Genomic DNA, 14,480 nt, shown 5'->3' on the forward strand with positions numbered 1-14,480 from the left:
AGGATTGATAACTAATACCTTGGAAAGCATGCAATAAACTTGTGAGATCAAATGATGTCACTTGAGCATACTAAAAGGAGGATTTGGTAGCTAAAGACAACCAATTTATAGTAACTAGAAACACATGGGCAAGGATCTAAGGTAGCTCTCAATCGACTCGTTATCATGACACTCTCAATAGACCTATCTAAACCTTCAAACTAGGATGCAAATGAAAGGAGAAATCAATCAAATATGATAAAAATTTAAGAGCAAAGTGAGGTATATGAGATAGTGGTGTAGAATTTCAAGGCCATAATCTCATAAAAAAGTAAAGCATCCACTCCTAGTAAAGATCATATCATAGGAACAAGAAGAAAATTGTGGACACACCATACAATAATATGAGAAAGACAATGACTCAATATTCGAGTTATATTTTAAATTTAAGATAAATGGAGATCAAAGGCTTAGGAGGCCACTTCCCTTGCACATTTTTTGATTTCTCATCAAGAGAAGGGGAACAGAGCAAATGAATAGCATAGCCACAAAGATCTCAAGTTCTACCAAAAATTGTACCAAGACCAAGGAACAAGAAGCATCTAACTCAAGAAGAAACCCATAGATGCATGTCTAGGGCAATTGGAATGGTGTTACCCTATCCTTAGTTTCAATAATTAAGTAGAAAACTCCTTACATCGCTAGTATCCATGAAGGTATGGCTGTGACTACAAAAAAGTGAGCATGAAAGGTATAACTTTCCAAGCCTCACAATATTAGTGAGTTTGGGAATCTTCCAATTCCCATTTTTGAGTACTAAAAAGGTGGCCCCCGGATAACATGCCTATAAGTTTCTCAAAACCATACGATGTGACCTATCATTGGAAAGCGCTTGAAAAATGGAATCTATTGAGCTATAGAGTGCTCAATTTGGAGTTATAATGTTCAAGTTATGATAAATCCAAATATTTGACCATGTGTCCTAAACTTATGGGAAATTCCCATATTCCCCAATATGGTGTTAGGATTCTAAATATGAGGACCACTCATATGGACTAGACTTATTTATTATAGCTCTCAAATCTAGTGCCTTTCTTTAACCACTTTGTATGTGACTTCACCCCAATACTTATTTTATCATTAACTATAACTATCTTAGGCTCCTAATCAAGATTCTACCAATAGCCAATCATACCTTATGAAGATGGGCTTCCATCATTATTTTTTGATGTAAATATAGGTTACTCACTATTTATTCATTTGTGTTTGTTCATAGAAGAAAAAAGAGAAGAAAAGAAACACAAATCCTCGTAACCACATATTCACTACACCTAGGGTTCCCAGGTTAGAAATGTCTAATGGCATTGGTTGGTGAGCCCCATCTCTAGCCCCCCTAGTCCTCATCCCCACAAAAAAATATCAAGGCACACATTAAGAGGAAGAAATCCTAGGATTGATTGGATGACTTGTCACCCTATGACTTGTACTACATAATAAAACCTTATACAAATTGATCCTCAAGTGTGGAACAAGATTCCATGTTCACTTGGAATTCAATGCACCTCCTAGTTGCTCTTTCATGTGCACTAGGCAGTGCACATGAGGTAGACATACCACTTAGGAAGAGCACAAATTGGCTTATAGGTTTGTGAAGGATCCTTTGAAGACCACTCAAAATGGATAGCCCCTACATTGTTATCACTATTCCATGATCTATGTCTTCTTCTTCCTCTGTGGCATAAGTTGATTCCAAAAAGTCATCAGCTCTCCACCCTTGAGATGTAGCCCCTTATTCATCAGCTTCAAACTTCAACAAGGTCCCATTCCATCTTTAGCTTTAATACTTAATTTAGTCATCACCTCTCCACCTTTCAGATGTAGCCCCTTACTCATGGCTTGATGGGACCTAAAATGGGCCGGCACTAGCTATGGCACTAGTCGGACCTCATGCATAAAACAGACAACCCCACCACACGGCCTCATGGGCCAGGGGCGTCTGTAATACACCAATGAACACTAGATAAACTTAATTATGCATTTGTAGCTGATATGTAGTCCAACGTTTATCTTCCCTTCTCCTCAGAGGGAGATCCCATAACATGTAGGCATAGTGACTCGTCACATAAACATCAGGAAGCTCCCCTTGGCTGATTATCGTGGCTCCACTGCGACTCTCCTACACCTCGGGGATTGGCCCCAAAATGTGTCACTTCAATATATAAGACACAACGCACAAAATTCACTCTTTTCTTGTTTTTTACGATCCAGGAATATATAAATCCTCACCAAACAGTCCCAAGGAAAGCGTACAACCGACCTATATCAAAGGCTCCTTTCCACTCAGCATATAAGTCATGTCCTAGGAAGACACATGCTATGCAATCCAGGACTGATACCATGCATCACGCATAGTGCATATGATCCTAGTGCGTAAAAAATATTTATCAAATCAACATTTTGTGATGTGGGAAAAATAGCCCTTTTATGCATTTCATTACACGTTTGCTTCGATGTATGGAGACTAGCACAAATTTCTCGTGCTACTAGCCCCTTAGACTCAATTGTCGCATTTCTAAATGAAATGCACAATCAAATGTTTCAAAAGTTCAAACCCTCTGCCCTCTTTATCTCTTAATCTTACCCTTTCCCTCTAATGTTTAGGTTATGTTGCGTTGCATATGTGTAAGATATTATTTTGTATGTATTTTTTGCATAAAACGAAAAAAAACCATGAACTATAACACATAAACAAAGCCAAATTGAAGCCAAAATTCATGCCTCAGCTTTTTTATATAGCCACAACCACGAATCGTAATTTTCTAGATTTTTATAATGTGAAAATCCTATTTTTTCCCTGTTTTCAGCTTTTTTCTCTATTTATTTGTACATAAAAATAGATTATTTTCTAATTTATGATTAGTGACTAATAATGAAGCTGAAAGATGTTTTGTCTCAGAATTTTATTCCATGCGCATCTCTTTTCCCCATCCAAAACCAATGAAACCTTCATTTTTACACTAAAAATGCACTTTTCGAGCTATAATTTAATTATTATGACTATTTATCATTACAGGTCTGCAATTTCTTTATGTATAGCCCTCAATCATAGTTCAAAAAAGATCCAAACAAATTTTTATTCCATATGAATTTCATTTAGACCATCAAACATCAACAAGAAGCAAATTTTCTTTGAAAAAATGAGACATACCACTTATTTGCATGTTGCGGGTTTTGTAATTAATTTTTTTGGGTTGCCAATGGACCGACCAATAGAAAATATTCAATGCTAAACATCTCCTCTCAGCCTCTTCTTGATCTTGGAGAAATCCAAGCATCCTTCAATCGATCTTCATTCTGCTTCATGGGCATGAACTACCCCTTAAGGGGAGAGAGAGGGAGGAGAGAGAAAGACCAGTTTTTAATCTCCATATCCAAACAGCCATCTTGTGTGTGAAGACCGGCAATTAGAAGTGAAGAGAAGATGCAGATCATCTGCGTAGTCAGACCAAGGGAGTTACTTTCAGGCCCCCATAGCCTCCCTTCCACACGTCTGTAGTGGGAGCTCACGCTCAACCACCAAGACCCACGGATCGCTTATTGCTTCAAGCATTTCAAGCAAGCTCTAATGGCTATCTCTCACCTAGCCGACATGCTGTTCATCCTACGCGTGTAGTGAGCTTACCTTGATGTTGATGTGAGTAGCCTCCTCCCTCGCACACCTTGGTAGCTCCACGATTCTTGATGCTAGCTCAAGCATCCTCAAGCCTCCTCCCTCTCCAAGCTCCATCCTCCATAGCCCCACGCACGAGAAAAGAGAAGAGAAGAGGAGATGGTGAAGAGCTTCACCCTCTTGATCCCTCACTTCCACACACTCACTCCCTCACACCCTCACACTCCCTCTCTCAAGAGCACACACAAGCAAGAAGAAGAGAAGAAGAGAAGAAGAAGAGAGCTCTTGTTAGTCACACACCAAAGAATGAGCTTCCATTCACTTTTTGAACTTTATATACAAACCCTAAAATCCCATGGGCACCCATTCCCTTTTTTACATGACCGGCCATTGTGGCAAGGTTTTTTTTCATTTCCTTCTTCTAGCCTTACACCTCTAGCCTATGCCCATCTAATATTTTACAATTGGCACAAGAGGGAGCCTGGCGCTCTTTTACAAGAGTTTTTCGAGTTTTTTGAGGCGCCTTTCATTTAAAATTGCGCCTTTGGTCTCGGCTTAGCTTTTAGAGGTCGCCTGCATATCTTTGCTCTTCTTCCATGCTTTTTCCGCTTTTTCCTTCATTTTCTACCATTTTGACTTGGGGTTAACATTACCCCCCTCTGAGACAGGTGCCAGTCCCATGGCACTTCTGTGTTGTTGTAGGGTGGTGGGCACTTGGGCAATGATGGTGTAAAGGGAAGGTCCACATGTAGATTCAGGTGCGTGTGGAAGCCGATGTTTGTTGGGGAATCCAGATGGATAGTGAGTGGTTGATGGGGGCCTTTGAAGTTGGTGGTTTGCCGCTTGTGTGATGCCTGAAAGGAGAAGGTGCAGTGCTCTTCCTAAGGGGATTGTCTACCTTACTGTGTTTGTGTAGTGTGCTCGTGCTAGTGGAATGGGGAGGTGGGTCTAATCGCAGGCAAGCCTGGGTGATGTCCCACACTTGAGGACCCCATTTGTGTTAAGGGAGGTGCGGTCCAAGTGGCTTAGGGTGATAGGTCTAACCATAGGTGAGTGTTAGCTCCCTAGGTATGTCCTACCCTTGATGTGCCCTAAGCACGAAGTGGGGCAGAAAAAAGGGCTAGGAGGTTAGGAGCGGAGCTAGCCAACCAAAGCCACCGAGCACGCCTAACTTGAGAACCCCTAAGTGCAGTGATAGTGCTCTATGTGGTGTTTAAGTGCTTCTGCAAGTCAGTGCTTATGTGCTTTTCCTTTTTTTTTTTTTTTTGGGCAGTTGTGGAATGACAGCTAGGCCTAATTGTCTTCATCTGAATGAGGAGGGGAAGGGGGTCGGATGGATTTGCTCAAAAATTGGTGACTTTGCATATAATCTTTCAAATTCATGCGGACATGAAGAGAAGTGATGGAGAGGAAAGGGTGATTGCACCTAGTGAATTGATTGTCATTCATATATTCTAGAAGGGCTAGGCAAAAAGAGGGGAGGAGACTAGCCCTCATCATAAGACAAGCCATGGCGCAGCTGTCAATAGAGTTAGGGTCAAAGAAGAGGGGAGGTAGGCCGCATTCTTGTGGAGTCGGCGGGTCCTACTTAAGGAGTAGCTTAAGTAACCTAAGATAATTACAGGTTGTTACAAAGGCGGGGTCAAGGCATGAGGAGAAATCCGCAAGAAAGCATGTCATAGAATCATCTAGGCTTTCGGAGGTAAAGAGAAGGGCATGCTCAAAGGATACTACATTAGAGTTATAAATAATAGGGAAGTCGTACCGCCAGTGGAGGGTGGCATCAAAATCCACCCCTACCCTTCGAGGGTATGCCATATAGATAGGGTTGTCCCGCTCGAATGGCAGGGTGTTACAAAACGCCATCTAGGCGAGCATATTGATGTCGCATACTCGCCTCCTCCACAGGGGTTGGCTTCTGTAGCCGTGTACAGTGTGTGGGACTTCAAAAACTTTGTTCTGCTAGTAATCAGCCACTTCTGTGCCCCGAGAGGTCCGGGTTTTTTCTCGCTCTTCTAGCCATCTTTGCCCCAACCGGCCACCGATCGCGATCACCTCATCCATCACCTTGAGCGGCAAGACCCTCCGCAGACTGTTGGGTAGGAGAAAACTAAAGGTGAATGGATCCTTTCCTTGTTATTATATCTCCCACAGCACCAGTTCTGCGTGGAATCCCACGGGGATATCATCAGGGCAAGGTGGGAGGGGTGTGGATGGCAACACGGCTGGTTTGGTTCTCAGCTATTTCCTGGCTTCCTCTACTAGCTTTCTGCGTCTTTCCCTCAATGCGGCTTGTCTTTCTGTAGATGGGTCTTCTTGTGGTGGCTCTTGAGATTGCGGCGAGGGGGGTTGTGGGACTACATCCTCCCTGAATCGGTTCATGTCGATCTCAAATTCAATTTCCTCCCCCTGTCGTTCTCCCTGTGGTGCTTCCTCTTCGAATCCAAGGGCGTCGATTTCATAGGGGGGTTAGGCCGGCCAGCAATAAGTATTTTTGTTGCAGTCTAACCTCCGCAGGTAGGGGTGGCATCTGCAATCCAGCATGTAAGGCTCTGCGTGCGATGCTGAGATTTCTTTGCATCACCTCCAATGACTCTCCTTGCGCTGAGCGGGTGGTGTCAAGGAAGGTTTTCTATTGGGCATCGAAGGCCACTTGGGCGGCTTCCGCCTTGCTCTCTGCAATGATTTTCTCCTTCTCTACCAAAGCAAGGCGCCATGCCAGTGTCTTCACCCTCTTTTCATTGTGCACAGTCCACTCCTCTGCTCTTTTGTTCATTTCTTCCATGCTTTCGCCTTACTTTAGGGTTAGTATCATGAATTTTTTCTTGTGGTCTTCTTTTTTAGAGTTTAGTTGATCTGTCAGGTGCTTGATCTCCTCTTGCTGCTCCTCTATGTCTTGTTTTCTCTTCTCATCTCTGGCATTTAGCTCAGCCACAAGCGCATCAACCTAAGCAGATTTCATAACGAGCTCCTTGTATTGCACTATCAGGAGCTTGTGCTCTCTTTGCATCTTCACTAGCTCCCGTGTTTCATTTTCAAGCTGTTGTCTCTAGTGCTCCTCCCTGTCATCCTTAGCCTTCATTTCTTGCTTGAGATCTGTGATCTCCCTTTGCTGCATGGCTATCATCCTCGTTTTATCTAGCTAGAAGGCGGCTACTGATTCCTTCTCAACTGCTAACTTTAGCCATGGCTATCTTGCGTTCCTACTTAGCTTTCTCCAATTAGGAGACCATCTCAGTGACGTACTCGTCGTAGTTAGCTGATGGTGTCATCGTTGTGTGGATGGGTGAGGTTGAGGCATCTACCTTCTGCCTTTTAGGATCTTGCCTAGATTCTGCATCAGTAGCTGGCCTCTTTTGTCCTGTGGCCGTGGGTCCTGTGCTCTGTCCCTGGGCCATCTCTTTGTTGATGAAGTATTGCATCCATGCCACGAAATTTGATGCATCGGCACTGGTCGGGATACTAGGGGTGATGGTGGTGGGTTCAGTGGAAGGTACCAGGAGGGTAGGAATCGGATGAATTGGGGCCTTGCCCTTGTCCTCAGTGACTGCAGGTGGCACGATCTCCGGCACCTGTGTGCTAGACCCTGCCCTTTCTTCTCTCTGTTGGCTCCAGTTTCCCAATTCATCAGCTCGGCTTTGTTGCTCGATGGACTGGCATGTGGCTTTAGCCAGGTCCTCTTCCTCCTTCCTTCTTAGTTCTTCCTCTTCCTCATCCGCCTTCCTTCTCCTTTCCTCCTCCGCTTTTCTCTACTCTTCCTTCTTTTTCTCTTTTTCTTCTTTTTCCTTTCTTTTCTTCTCCTCTGCTTCCTGTTTCGACGCCTTCTTTGCTTTCTATAATTCTTCTTTTTCCTTCTCTTCCTCTTATCTCTTCTTCCTCTCTCTCTCCTTGGCCTCTTTTAGGGACTCTTTCTTTGCCCTTTCCAAGTCTTCTCTCTCCTTCTTTCTGCCTTCGTCATCCTTCTTCTTTCTCTGCATTGTCTTCTTCTTGGGCTTCTTGGTTGTCTTTTTTCTTGTCTGTCCTTCCCCTTCTTTCTCTGTCTCAGTTCTATCGGTGGACCTATCCTTGTCCTGGTGAGGAGGCGACCTCTTTAGCATTTCTCCTTCTCCTTCTTATGCATCATGTGCTTCCTTCACTGCCTCCTAGATGAGCATAGTCAAGACACCTCCATACCCGATGAAGGAGGCTTTGGAGGAGAATTTCTTTCTTTCTATAGCTTTAGTGACTGGAGATTCTCCTCCTGCTGGCACACTTCCTAGGGCCAATGCCTTGGCTGCCTGGTCGATTGTTTTTCGCATATACCCATTCTAGTCTACTTCGTCTAGGGTGTGGGCTGCTACATTCTCCAGCACAGGTACGCTAATTCGATGCATCAATGAATTGTAGCGCTAGCTAGAGAAGAGCACATGTATCAGCTTGGCTTGCATCCTGGCTTCTGCGTCAGGGATATCCTGGATGCTTATGCCGTCATTTGTGAGCACATCTTCCTTCTTCATTTTAAGCATTGCATAAACATCCCTTTTCTGTTTCCTCTCCGTCTTTGGCACCAACCCCAAAGCCTTCTCCACCAAGGCTGGGTCTAAGCTGACTTGTACTTGCTTTGCATCTTCTCCTCTGCCCACCGTCACAGTATCACATTCTCGATTTGGGTTGTACGTTTTGAGGAACTCCACGCACTTCAGGTGGTTCGGCTCTTGCGAGAATTTTTCAAGATACTTCATGAGATTGCATTGTTCAACCACCCTCCTGATTGCTTCCTCCTTGGCCACCACAACTTCTATGTTGTGGATGGTTCGAAATTTAAGCTGGCTGAAGGCGCGGTTCTCTAGATGGATGCGGTATTGCTCTCTTTTCTCATCTGTGAACGGGAGTCGATGGGCACGGTCTTGCTGCAACATTTTATGCTCCTGCCATAAATCGTAACTTTCATTAGTACTTTCCACATTATTTCGTTGATTGCTAGAAAAGAAAAACTCTATGCTTTTTGAATGAATTCATTAAGAAGCAATGTATATTTTCCTTTTTAGACTTGGACTTTTTTCCCTTTACTTCAAATTTTTTATGCCCATTTTCCTACCCCATCCGTTTTTTCATAATATATGTTTATGTTTTTCACTAATTTTACTTTGATTTATCCCCTTTGATTCATTTCTCATCTGATTCATTTCACCTTACCCCCTCCCCTTCCATCTTGAGAAGAATCCTTCCTAGGATTGTGTTGAGTGTGAAATATGTTTGTTTTTGGGTTGATTTTTTATTGTTTTTGATGATAAATGGTTGTTTATTTTGAAGTGTTTGGAAAGGTTTGGATAAGTTTGAAGGGTTTTTTATGGTTTTTGATGAGGATATTTGGTTCTGTAAGGTCTGCTTTTCTTCTGTTTTGTTCCGTTTTGGTAGTAGAGATGGTTGAATAATATTTTGAGAGATGATTGAAGTTGTGTGAAGAGGTTTATGAAAGATTGAATTGGTTTTGTTTTGTTTTTTATGATTTTTATGGGTTCTGTTGATCTTTTGTGAAGTTCTATAAGCTTTTGTAGCTCTGTTGTTCAGTACTTCTGTTGCTTTGTGGTTCTGTTCTGTTGTTTCTGTTGAGTGTTATGATGGATGAGTGGATATTTTGGAAAGTGTTTTTTTCTTAGGAAAGGATGAATGGAAGCTCTATCCAAGCTAATTGAAGTGAAGAAGTAACTGTTGAAGATTCACAGAAGGTTACAGAAGACAGTGACAGAAAGCAGATCTCACAGGACACTATGAAGTCTCTAGTAACTCTTCATATCATACATACCTTTTGAAAGGTGTATCCACGACCTAAGAAGGATTATTGAGAGTGATTATTGATTATTATAGTGAGTATATGATGTACTATTGATGGAGGGAGAGAGAGAGAGTCAGAGATAGTCAAATTTATCAAAACAATGTGATGGTATATGAGAGATTGAGAGAGAGAACTATGAAGATATTGAAGATGAATAATATGTGATGTATTTCCAAGCAAAAGTGGTGTATTCCTTTGTGTTCTTTGTTCTTTTGATGGATATTATGAAGATTATGAAGAATATGGTTGATTTATCAAATCTGTGGGAGATCTACATGATGTTGCATGAAGATTTGTTGTGCCTAGTATTCTTTTCTTCATTGTGATCATATAAAACCTAATAAAAAAGCTTGTTGATGATGACAAGATATATTTTCTTGAAGTAGAAACCCTATTTCCTTGGTGTCTCTCTTGGGGCTCCATGTTTTTGGTGCGCAACCAGGGAAATACTGCCATCAACAAGCACAAACAGAGGCTGAAAATGGAAGAAGTGGCACTGTGGAAAAAGAAGTAAATCAATGGATAATAGAGTTCCTGCCACTGTTGAAGAATTGCAAGCCTTCATAGCCAAGGCAACATTCTACAAAAGATTCATTCCCCAATGGAGAAAGCACAATGCCATTCTGATGAAGTCCCTCTGTGACGGTCTGTTTTCACTACCCTTTGAAGCTGTAGAAAGTTGCATCACAATTGCAAAGTTCCTCCCACAAAACTGAAGAGTAGAACAGAGAGAATGAGTATCAATGGAAGATTTGGCCTTCATTGAAGAATTTCCAGACATCATTAAGTGGGAAATAGTCAAGAAGCTTCAGGATTCGTGGTCTGTGGAGGTTCACAAAAATAAGAAGGAACAGAGCTGGGACTTGTTCATAGATGCTCAACAGCAAGATACATGGGATGCTTGGTGTTCTAACAATCTTTTGTTTGTCCAACGGCAACCCACTGGAAGTTGGTAGACAAAGTGTTCTTTACAACATACACTGTTGAAACCATCAGGAGCTGGCACTACTATGATGATGGCACCACTACAATGCTTAGACGTATGCATTTTGACACCTTCAGATCCAAATACCTTCCTCTGTGCAGTGGCATGAAAGCAGAATTCAGAGACGTTGAAAATGAAGAAGTAGAAGAAATGCTGGTAAGAGAGTCCTCCAGAGACTGAAGCCTTCTGTTATCCTTCTGTGGAGCACTAACAACATAGTGGATTCAACCCCCTGATGAATGATGCAATAAAGAGGCAAGCGTTAGAACGAGTCCAAAGGTATGTGAGAAGAGAGAAAGCAAGAATCAAAGCCAAGAACGAGCTAGTAGGAGAAGCCGCCTTTGACGCCCTTGCGGAACTCTTTACAGAAGTCCTAATGGCACATCAAGCCCTTCCTCCTCTTGCTGGAGGTCCATTTCCAAGCCAGATCCATCCTAGAAATATTGATGACAGGCCAGCGAATGTAGTCCCGTTGCCAATTTTTAAGGGAGAGTACAATGAAGACCCCCATCTTCATGTAGCAGAGTTTATGGTAGCATGTGTGGCTAACAATGCCAGAACCCCCAAGCATTGGTTAGCAATATTCCCTGCCACTTTCAAGGGCGCGGCGTTTCAGTGGTATGAGAGACAAGCAGCAGGAAATTTTGGCACATGGGACGACCTGAAGTTGGCCTTCCTCACTAAATTCAAGCGTGAAGGTTTTGAAGAGCGGATGCAAGAAGAATTCATGAATTTAAGTCAGTCCTCTGGAGAAAGAGTAGAAGCTTATGTCTTGCGAATGGAATCCATCCTGAAGAGATGGACCAACCATAATCTAGATGATGGCAGGGCAGCAGTGACCAGTTGAAATAATTTCCCTTCACGGTCAGTGAAGGTCAAGATGGAGTCCCCCTCATCCATGTACAATACCTTGGTGAAACCAAAACTTTCACTCCCACACAAATTCTTGGCCTGAGCTTGGCGAATCTCAAGAGTATTGCCAAGAAGAACCTTCAAACTAATGTGGCTGATTATGTGATTGCAATACGAGTATTCTTCACAGAGATTCACAGGAGGGCCATCTTGGTTGCCACAGCTATTGCAGGCCTCCTCCCGTTGCAATTGATGCATGAGATTTTCTCCGCAGAGCACACAAAGATCAAACCAGGAGTATGCCTTCAGCTCCATTTTCGTCAGCATCCACTAAATTTCTCATTGTTATCATAGATCTGCCATCTCTCCCATTATAAGAACCAATTGGAGAAAGCATAGCATCGACAGTGGGGATTGCTCCACACTCTGTGAAAATGTCTTGGCAAGTATATTGCGAACTTGTTCCAATTGAGATAGTTCATCTTCAATTATCCTGACCCGTTCAAGCACCTCAGGAGTTCTCACAAGCATTCAGTGCACTCCCAAGATGAGCTCTCAGCTGTGTTTGATGTATTCGATCTAGACAAGAATGGAAATATCACTGCGGAGGAGTTCCACTCTGTTTGGACAAACCTTGGAGACAAGAAAGCAACAATCAAAGATTGCAAGAAGATGATCAGAGACGTGGACCAACGACTCATGCATCGTTATCAATGCTGAGGCCAAGCTTCAAAATATGATAGATTCGATTTCCAAACATGTTGGATTATCCAAGCTGAAACCAGATGTGAGCAAGGCACTCTCAAACAGGAGTAGCACCAGGTCTTTGATAGACTTGTCATTTTATCCACCTCTACCCTTCCTCCTGCAAATGTTGTGATAGTGGATTGAAATCGATATCTTCTTTTTCCTTCTCATCACTCTATGTGGAACCAGTACCGTTAGTCATTAAGGTTTTTGTCCTGTCTTCACGTCTCTTGCAACAGAATTTCTGCATCATTTGAGTTTCTCTGCAAATTTTAGTTTCTCTAGCAACTTTCCAGGACCTGACACTTCTTTCATGAGGTACACCATCAAGAGTACCTGCTGAAGTTACAGCACCTTGCCCTCATTGTCATTTGGGATTAGTTGGGTAGGTAGGACCTGGATCACTACATCTGCGTATTGCTTTTGGGGATCTATGTATGGGCGTGTTCTACACATTGGATGAAGTCTGAACCTGATGATTTTTTATCAAACACATGGATGCCTGAAGTGATGGACATTGAGAAAGCTTAGAACTATGCCTTGTAGAACCAGTGCTAGATCTTACTTGATCAATGGAGATGACTGAAAGATGGTGGGGAAAAATCTATTCCATCAAAATAGATACAGAGGCTGGTGTTGGCCTCAGAGGAGGTTGAGGAAGAGGAGTAAGTGTGCAGATGTTATCAAGTCCATCCCAATGAGGTGAAGACACCCCAATCGGTTTGTTGTTGTTGGTGCAAAGATTGGGGGAAGGGAAACCCAAATTTAACTAATTCAAATTGTTCCTGTAGTTGAGTCTTCTAAAGGAGTAGACATCCAAAACTTCAATATGCTTGGGGATTAGATAATGCTTCCTATTAGCAAACATCTTTGAGCCTTTGAGCTTGTTGAGCGGTTCATTAACTTCATATTTGAAAGCTGACTTTGATCCAACCCACAAGATTTGAAGACTCAACAGAAATGAGCCCCACAGCTCTATCAAAAACTACTCTCTCCAACTTGGACAATGGTTGCTATGTCATATCACTTTTGGATTTCTTGTCACTGAAGCACCTATCCAAATTGATTACATGCTTGAAGCTCATAACCAATAAAACCATGCTTGACAGGTGAGGTAACCAACATTTTCACAAGGAGAAAAACGTAATTTGTGTAGCCATGCAAGCTTGGGAAGGTCATTAATTAGTCATGTTTTCAGCCATGGAAGAGTTATTTGACTATTACTCTACCTATTGAGAGCAATCTCTAGCCATTATTGGCCAAAAGCTTCAGATCAGAAGCATTCTGACGTAATTTGTGTAGCCATGCAAGCTTGGGAAGGTCATTAATCAGTCATGTTTTTAGCCATGGAAGAGTTATTTGGCTATTACTCTACCTATTGAGAACAATCTCTAGCCATTATTGGCCAAAAGCTTCATATCAGAAGCATTCTAGACGAATAGAGCACGTGGGGGGGCAGGATCTATCAGATCATCATTTGTTACATAGACAGCCTGCACAAAAGTGATTGACCCTTTCTTTGAGTTTCTTCGATGTGATGGTTACACTTCGAATGCAGGAGGGTCAAGATTATTGATGCCCATCAAGATTAAATTGAGGAACCTTTACAACTTGTGGCCTTTCTTTGCCTGAGAATCATGCACTTGATATGACAACATCATGAAAAGATTTGAGGTTCCCTCTCTTGAAGAAGAAGGCATCTTTAAACTTTTGCCATCAGGGCTGACATACTTTCTATAGTTAATGCAAAAAGTCTATTTTACTGAAGGCCCATGTCAGCACTGCTGCTACAGATGTTTTATAGCCAATTTTTGGTGTCCCTAACTGCATTCAAGGACCTGCTCACTGATCAATGTTGTTTGCAAATGTATGTGAAGAATATGGAGGAGTAATGTATTCTTGTGATGGATAATAAGCCTTTATAGTTGTTTGCTGGAAACAACCAATGCTTGGTGTGGAGTTGCAGCATTGATACGCATTGGTCTACTTGAATAGTACACACCTTCCTTGATTGTTCAGGGATAGCATTTGCTCTACTATATATATTTTCTTCTGAGCCACAACTATTTGGAATGAAGAGGCTACATTGATGCTAAGGATTTGCATAAGACAGGGATACACTTGAATTTGCTCCATTCACTCGAAGTGGCACAATCATACCTTCTTTCTTCATAGCATTGGTATTTGGGTTTTGTCAATTTGAAGAAACTTGGTGGCTAGGAAACATACTGTACAAGTTATGGCAACTGAGATCAATAGCTCCAACTCTAGTGAACAAGGTTGGCTTCAAACACAGGCTAATATTGACAAACTTGGAGCTTTAATTGATCGGTGTATTGCTCTTATGAAGGCGGACATAGAAAAAGGAGCAAGACTTGAATCAAATGCTTATGCTTATGGCCAACATGTATATGCTGATGGTACACACTATG

This window comes from Lygodium microphyllum, chromosome 3, assembly GCF_053477565.2.
Source record: "Lygodium microphyllum isolate KBCC chromosome 3, Lygodium_microphyllum_v1.1.10, whole genome shotgun sequence".
In the NCBI taxonomy this organism is placed as follows: domain Eukaryota; kingdom Viridiplantae; phylum Streptophyta; class Polypodiopsida; order Schizaeales; family Lygodiaceae; genus Lygodium; species Lygodium microphyllum.